Source organism: Oryzias latipes, chromosome 9 (genome assembly GCF_002234675.1).
Source record: "Oryzias latipes chromosome 9, ASM223467v1".
NCBI lineage: Eukaryota > Metazoa > Chordata > Actinopteri > Beloniformes > Adrianichthyidae > Oryzias > Oryzias latipes.
The window spans coordinates 24968112-24977284 of record NC_019867.2 but is presented as its reverse complement, the minus strand read 5'-3'; positions in this window follow the sequence as shown (position 1 = coordinate 24977284).

Below are 9173 nucleotides of genomic sequence, written 5' to 3'. Positions count from 1 at the left end.
GCTAACAACATTTCCAGACCCACTTTAACCTTAATCTAACCTGGTTGCATCTGTAACCCCAACTAGAAGCCGAAATGTTTAGACTAATCAGCCCAGAGGAACAGGTAAACAAACTCAAACATTTCCTGGTTAAGTAAGTTGAGGTGGATATCTGTAAAAAAAACAAAATTATATTGATAAAAATTACTTCCAGGGTCAAACAATGTCCCTTTTTACATTCCTGTTTACTGGGTTACGAAGTTTTGATTGCCACAGTAAGATATTCAAAATAATTTTAGTGAAGCTATTGTTTTTTGTTTTCTGGTACTGTATATCTGGCTTTTTATAGGCATAGAATTTACACTCTGGACATCCTAACAACTTAAAGATCAGCAGGAAGTAGAAACATCAGGCTCTTTAACATGAAAGCAGAAAGAATTGTTACTGTAGATGAGGAAACATCCTGTTCATTTGTCTGTTAGACCAGGATCTTAGCAACACAGCTGATGATAAGAGGATGAGGTTTGTTTGTGATCAGCAGGTTGGTTCCCTGCTGCTTCTCCTCCCTCCACTGCAGCTGAGCCGCAGCCACACCCTACCAATAAAGATAGAAACAGCTGATTCAGAAATGTGAACAACTTCAACGAATGCTCTGTGTAGATAAACAGAGCTTTTTATTTTTTCCATATGGATCTCGCTTGAATTACAGGTTACAAGATGCTGACAACAGTTCTCTTTGATCTACAATTGATTTACATTTAACCACATCGGGCACATGCTTGTAATCTTCATACATGTCTTATCTGTCTCTAAGGAAATTTTTGATCACATGAACTCAATTCATTTGGAGTGAAGGCATACTTTGGTCCTTGTCTTTCACTCCCACATAGACTAATATACCCAAAATTCACATATCATTTAAATCAATATAGATAATAGTGTAACTATTTTATTTTTATGTTAACCCATGTGCTATCTTAGATGACCCCACCCTTACATTGACGTGTTCTCCCTACCATGACAAAGGTGGATAAAGGTGGAAAGATTTCATGTCCTTGGAGACCAATGAAAATCACAAATTATTGAAGAAAAAAGGTTCAGCGCCCTGTCTAGTGGGTCTAGATGACCCAACTCCCAATGTTAAAGTGCCTAGGATAGCACAATGGTTACAAATGTCCAGCTTTTTCTTAAATGCAGGATAAGTGTTTTTTAACCAAAGAGTGAAGCTTCAAATGCTTTTGCAGTTTGCATTTCCACCAGTAGATGTCAGCAAAAGCCCATTTTACTGTGGCCTGCATTTGCATAGTCAGCTCCAGTTCTGCCAGCATCCAGTTTCTAAATATTTAATGAAACCCAGTTGTTGCAGCAAGCATAGAAAAACGGTTAGTATTGCAGCCCAAATGTAAGAGTTTTGTAGAATTTTCTGCCACGGTGATGGGGGGCGTTTTGGATTTGGTTTTGTTAACCCCCCCCCTTTTTTTTTCTTTCACTAGTTTTCTTAATTTCTTCTTTTTTTCTGGTCTTTTCTTTTCTCTTTATTTGTTTTGTTTAATTTTATTTTCTTTTTGTTAATTTTTATTGATCATTTTCTATTCTTTTAAGTTTTCTTTCTATCTTTTTTATTTCTCTTTTTTAAAATAGGCTACCTGGTATGTCTTGTTTTTCATTCCACATTTTTTTTCTCAATTAACCTTTAAAGTAATCTACCTTCTGTTGTTCCTGAAATATTCCCTGAATAACTAAGTATTAGATTTTATTTTAATTTATTTTATATATTTTGCACTGTTGCTTCCTTCTAACCCCCCTCAAAAAAGTAGCCACGCCCTCATAAATAAGAATGAGTCATATTACATGACTTTTAAATCAAATCGGCTAAAGAAAGCACTTTCTGCTTTTCTTTCTTTCATTATGGCCAGAAATGAACTTTATTTACAAGCTGAGTCTGTTGAGTGTATTTTTTAATGCAGAGTTGCAGGTGAAACAGCTCATAAAGTTATCATGGCACTGTGCACTTACACAGCCACCCACCCAAGGATTAGGACTGCAGTAGATGTGAGTGGTTCATCCTTGCTGCAGTGCAGACGCTGCCAGCAGGGACACAGACACTGCCATCAGCCCCATCATGCTATCTGTGACTCCACCGTCCTGAGTCTGCTATGCTGTTTATGCTCGCCTGCTCTTGAGGCAGGCAGCCCAAATTTTGGCTGGGACTCTTCAGTGGCTGCTCCAGAGCTGCAGGGCTCTGGGACATCTGCAATGCAGAAGTCTATATATAGCAGTGGAGTTTTAGGGAGAGGGTGGGAGACACAGACAGACGGAAGGATGGAGGGAGGACAAAAAAAAAACAATCAATGAAAGAGTTGTCCACAGGCTGAAAATAAGTTATGTCACAGCAGTGAACTTTTATTTTGGACTAAATGAAAAAAAATTCTCATTAAAAGCCACTAAAATCAACAATCTACCATTGAAAGTACTCATAGGAAGAAGGTACTTGGAACAAGGGCCCTTAGAAAAGTCTTTACCAGAACTATTTGTGTTTAACTTTTACATGTTTGCAAACCATACATAACCAGAAAAGGACAGAGTGGTTGTTAAATGCTGTAGTTTAAGATTTATTGCTTTATCACACAAGCTCCCAAGAGAGCCGCAAGCCAGGGAGGTGGAGAGGAGCGGTTAAATTATGTATGCATCTCCACAACAACAGAATCTGCTGACAGCACAGCTCAGCACACAGGCAGGTAGCAGCCTCACGGCCAAATGAAGGGCAGGGTCCACCGTCCGCTGACCCACAGAGCTGCTGCTGATGGATCACACTTTAAAAATTTACAACAAATCCAGCACGTGACCCGCTCTCCACCCCACTCCTCACCTCAGAGCAAATATGCTGAGTTATAACTCCGCAAGCCTCTGAGGACAAATGATCATCAATCGTGCCGGGTTCAATATAACCCAGAGGGGTGGTGATATCACACACAGGTCATCAATCTATCCCAGGCCCACACAGAGTCAAACAAGATAAACAACCATTACAAATCCCTCAAGCATGCATGTTTCTGGACTGTTGGAAGAAGTGCACGGAGAAAACCCTCCACAGGGAAAGACCATGATCAGGTTTCACTCTGGAACCTCACAGTTTTATAACTAACAGTTAAGAAAACGTTCATATGACAAAAATGTAATAAAATATACTGCCTGGAGTTTAGAAAAAAATCAGAGGTTTATTTCACTCAACGTTTGTAGAATTACTGCAAAATGTGGAAATAAGAAATGTGGATATTAAAACTTCTTTCTTACAAAAATCCTTTAAAGCTTTCTGCAGCAATGTGTGACTCTTGACAGTTTATATTGATTGTCTCTCAGTACTGATATTACTTTTGCCAATATTTTCCTTTCCCACACATTCACACATGGACACCACCATGCCTTATTTAGTGTATTATTGATTGTAAATGGCCACATCCTATCCTCAATCTACACTCTCTTAATCCTTGGCCGGGAGTTCAGACATCACATTTGCCCCGAGGCAGCTCTGGGACTCGAAAAATACCGCAGTCAGCAAGTAGGGAAGCAAACAGATGGACCTGCACGGCACCTGGCATCCATCCCAGCCAAAGACATCTTTCTCCTCTGGCTTCAGGCATGTGATGTGGAATCCAAAGTAACACCTTAAAGACTTCATCCAGCTTCCCCAGGAGAAATCGACTGCAGCAGAGAGGCTTATTAGACTGTTGAAGCAGGCAGAGTAATGATAAAAAACTCGTCTTTTTCCTTCCTTCAGACCTTTAAAATATATTTTCCTAACCCAACAGAAACCCAAGGGGAGTGTAGAAACGTTTGAAATCCACCACAAGAAATGATTCAATAGCACCATCAGTATTAATGTATATAAAGCCATGACAAAGCCTGTCAGTCTATCTTCTGTCCAGGCTATGATTGACCACCTAAAACCATTTCTGGATTTCGTTGAGAGGGACTTGGCTGCAGACAAAATGGTACCTGAGGTAAACTGTTACTGTTTACACCTAAACCCTAACCCCAAAATATTCAGAATTGTAAAAAAATAAAAAAATAAAAATAAAAATAACATTGATTGAGCTTAAAATTGGGAAAAATTGTAACTGTTATCATTACCAGTTAAAATAAAGGTTTTTTAGAGCAGACTTTCAGTTCCGGTCAACGACTTTTGGCTCTGGCCGTTGATGTCTGCAGCCAGATCTAAATGATTTCTTTTGATTCCATATGAATCACTGGTTAGTTTGAATCATCTGCAAAACTCAAATCACTTTGAGCTGGAGAAGAACAGAAGCAGCATGGACTGTCACAACACCACCACTGTGTTTTATTGTTAAAATGATTCATCATGAGCTGAGTCTTTGCTTACTTTTCTGTGGACTACTTTGGTTCAGTCTATTTCTCATTGTTAATTCATGAACTCTGACTGTGAATGAATTATGAGGCCTGTAGTTGTAACAATGTTGTTCCATGACTTTCATGAACTTTAAAATCATTTTGTGTTCTTCAAAGACCCACTCCAATGAAAATGGTGTTTTAACTATGTTCTTGTGTCATTTTTCTCATGATGGAAGAAATATATAAAGAAAATTAAACAAAAAATTGAATTTGTGAGTATTTTTATTTAAAAATGTTGGAATCAGGAACAGACAAAATGCCATTTGAAAAATGTAGCTGTGACGTTATGTAGAAACTACGACTGACAGCCACACGCTCCCTGCTTTGCTCCATTCAGATCCATCCTGACAGAAAGTACTTTATTAAAATCCAATGGTTTTACCAAATGACCTTAACCTGTGGTGTCCCCCAGGGGTGCATCTTCGGACCTGTTGTCTTTAATATGATTTTTTTTAGTATATGATACTACATCTATTTTTTAAATCTGCTAAATCCCTTTTGGGGTCAAACTGGAGCCTACCACTGTTGGGTGCAGGGGAAGTACACCCTGTTTCCAGTCAATTGCAGGAGCACAACAACACACATGCACATTGACACCTAGGGGACTAAGTATAGTAGAAATATAGAGTGACCAACTGACTTAAAATGCATATTTTTGGACTGTAGGAGGAAGCTGGAGTGCCCAGAGAAAACTAAAACATGTACAAGGAGAACATACTAACTCCACACAGAAAGTACCAGTCTTCTCGATGTAAGCCAAGAGCATTAACCACTACACCACTGTGCAGTCCTACCATACCACAATTAGGCACAGGTATGCTTTGGTGCAATGCCTTTTTTGGCTAAACACAGAACAGACTGAGAAGATCATCTTTGACTGAGAAACGAAGAGAAATGTTAACAATGTTAACATTCAATGTCTATAAAATCTGCAAATCAGATTAGAAGTAAAAGGGTTATTATGGACTAACACTTCAACTTCAATACTCACATCAAATCTATTACAGGATCAACATTTGAAAATTGCCAGAAGCAAAGGCAAGCTGTTCTACCAAATGGCGTATACTTATATAGTGCCTTTCTTCCTACAAGGACAAGGCGCTTTACAGTCACAGACCCATTCACCCAGTCACACACACATTCACTCACACATTCACACACTGGTGGTCGCTCCGCTGCCAAACACAGGCGCCCGCCTACCACCAGAGGCAAGGTGGGGTTCAGTGTCTTGCCCAAGGACACTTCGACTCATGGGCGTGCAAGGCGGGAATTGAACCTGCAATCTTACGATCATGGGTTGACCGCCCTACCGCTGCACCACGGCCGCCCCAAGACCTATAGAAGCTCTAATCACTCATTTATCTCAAGCATGTTAGGCTTTTGTAATGGTCTGCACCCTGGACTCAGATGAGAGGCTGTAGTAGTTCATCCAGGTCCTGACAGAGAAAGTTAGATCACAACAGTACTGTCCTTCAGTTTTTGCACTAGTTTCCCGTTCCTCAGAATACAGAAAAACAACATGCTTCAAAATAGTTCTGCTTGCGTAAAAGAGTACAACTCTTTTCGTGGCTTAGAACTAAAGTACATGTCTGGTATGTTGGTCCCATAGTAAGGAAATGCCTTTTGCTGGTGCCCAGAGCCAGAACTAAACATGTTGAAGCAGCGTCTCAGTTTCATTGAGCTAAAATCTGAAAATGCCTTTCTGATTATAGAAAAATACTCATTCTTACTAACATTACTCTTGTTTAACAGGGATTTTTGCTGATGATTACAAGTTTAGTGTTTTAATTATAATTTTTGTGTATGTGCTTTTAATTAGTTCTCTTTTCTGTACAGCACTTTGTGTGTTGTGGATAGACTGTGCTCTCCCTTCCATTTCAAGTAATATTTTATCCATTCGTGTTCTGTTCCCACATGGCTCCTGAAGCCATCGTGACATCAGGGTGGGCCCAGTTTACTTGTCCATCAAAGGGTTAATAATAAATAATATTACATTTTATTTTTATTTATTTATTTATTTTTTTTTTTTTAATTTTTTTTTCTAACTTGTCCTGTCCAACAGCTGGGCAGTCAGATGAGAGCTGAGGGCCTCTTGGGTTGGACATATTTTACTTTAACAAGAGGGGTTATTAATCTTCAGACAAACCAAAGGTATGTATGAATAAACCCCTTTTGTAATTGAGGCCAAACTTTATTAATTTCAAACATGTCTGAAAATCTTTGGTGTTGGACCGGACGGAAAAGGAAAGAGGGGAAGAAGAGAGAGGGACGTTAGAGAGAGGGGGGGTAGGGGGTGATAATAGGAGGGGAAGGGGGATAAGACCATGAAGCAGCATAAAGCAACAAGTTTACTGGTTGTTAATCATTATGGTAAGGTTTAAATGTAAAAAAAAAAACAAAAGGGCGGAGCCTGTCCACACACACACTCAAATGTTATAAACACACCTGTTAGTTGCAAAAATGTCCACCTGTCGACATGTACACAAAACAGATAGTGTTCACACGCATACTTATGCCTTAAAACCAACTAGTGTGAAATATTTCAGTCATTCAGTCTGTTGAGCTAACACCTGTGCTCAGGTGAGTGTTTATGTTCTTCTAAAATGGATGGTGGAACGTGAAAAGAAGGAGGGAGAGTGCCCAGCCATCCCCACCCCAAGACCCCCACCGCACCAGCAGCGGCAGCCGGAATCCCCCCAACGCCACACGGGAACCGGCAGGGAACAACCGCCGCCCGGGCGACCAAGCCCGCCACCCAGGCCAGGGCCAGCAGGGCCGCCGCAAGGCCCCCAGAGCCAGAGAGCAGGGAGGCACGGAGGGAAAGAGGGCGCCGCCCCAGCCCAACCAGGAGAGCCTCCCCCCGCCGCGCCGGGAGAACCCAACGCAGGGCCCCACCGGAGAAGGACGCCCACAGCCCCAGACGAGCACCCCACCACCACCCAGGAGTTCCGGGCATCCCCCCGCCCCAACCCCAGGTACGAACCAGGACCCCCCAAGGGAGACCCACTCCGCACTCCAGGCAGCCATCCGCCCGGCCCACGGTTGGTCCAGGGAGGAGCGAGGCAGGGGCCCGCCGCCCCCGCCCAGGAGGGGGGAACCCCGGGGAAAAAAGAGGGCCCACAAGGGGTGTTGTAAATATGGCCCGACCAGGCTCGGCCACAGTTGGAAATTTGGCGGGGCCCAGCACTCAGGAGCAAGGACCAGAACCCACTCCCCAGGGACACCAACACCCCCGGCTCAGATGTAATGTGAAACCCCCCACCGCGCGGAGAGAGCACCGCCGGGCCCAGGAAGCCGGCACCCCGGGGACACAGCCGCCGTTGCAAAGGGGCCCGTACCCCCCACCAGGGAAGAGGCAGGGGACAGATGGTCCTAGGTCCCACCTTCCTTGCAAAATGTGTGTGCGTGTATGTGTGTTTGAGAGAGTGTGTGTGTGCATGTGTGTGTGTTTATGTTGGGATGTATATATTGAGGGGGGAGGGGTGTATGTACTAAGGGGGGTGCAGTTAAAATTGGCGGGTAGGGCACTAAGGGGACATCTCCTGATTACTCACAGTGACGTCCCCTCACCCTCCCCACCAAGGGGCCCTAAATGTCTAAGGTGCGGTTAAAATTGGCGGGTAGGGTGCTAGGAGGACATCTGCTGCTTGCTGGCAGTGATGTCCAAGCACCCCCCCTACCAAGGACCCTACATGTCTAAGGTGCAAATAAAACCGAAAGAGGGGGGGCCCACTCCATACGGCAACCATAGGAGGTGCCTTTCTGGGCACTCAAGGTCGCCGCACATCATGTATACAGTATAAAAAAAATACAAAAAACAGTTAAAACACCAACAACAATTTAAATACATAAAATGTATATAAAAACATAAAAAGGTCACTGTTAAAGTGAATAGACCATTTGGAAAAGATGAGTTTTTAGCTTTGATTTGAAATGTGGGAGTGTGTCAGTGTTGCGGAGGTCAGGGGGGAGTGAGTTCGAAAGCCGGGGATCAGAGCAACTGAATGCCCGGCTCTCCATGGTGACAAGACGGGCGGAAGGGACAGAAAACTGGATAGAGGAAGAGGAGCGGAGGGAGCAAGCAGGTATGGCGATATGAAGGAGGTCAGAAAGATATGGAGGTGCAAGGTTGTGAAAGGCTTTGAATGCGTAGAGCAAGATTTTGTATGCCCCTGAGGGACAATTTGGAGTTACTTGTCAGTCTATGATGAGCAGAATTGCAAATCTTTTGGTAATTTCTGTATTTTTAAAATATCTAATCCAACAGAACCTTCCTAATTTGAAAATGCAGCGATGAAAACTCAACCACCAGTCTTTTCCCTCATTCCCCAAAAATGCCACAAATAAGAAACCAGGTTTTATTATTCCCCTAACGTTTCTGGAAAACACACCTTTTTTTAGGCATGCAATTCTTCTGATTTTGTTGAAACTGTTTCAGTCATACACTCAGCTGGATGGCTCAGTTGGCTGCATGTAGGACTGCCACTTGGGAAATCAAGGTTTGTTTCCCAGAGGGCGATATGAGCTTCATCCAGTGTGGGCCCTTGGGCAAGACCACTACTGCCCATGTAGCCACAGGGGATCTGGGTCCCCCTGTGCTGGTCCCCAGCCCAGATAAAATACAAGGTTGTGTCAGGAAGGGCATCCGGCATGAAACTCTCAGCCAAACCACATGTCCGAATCAGTGAAAGCTGAGCGGTTGCTGTGGCGACCTGTGAAGGGATATGCCGAATGGGGAACAAGTTTCAGGGTTAGAATTGATGGAAGCAGAAACACAGTAAATG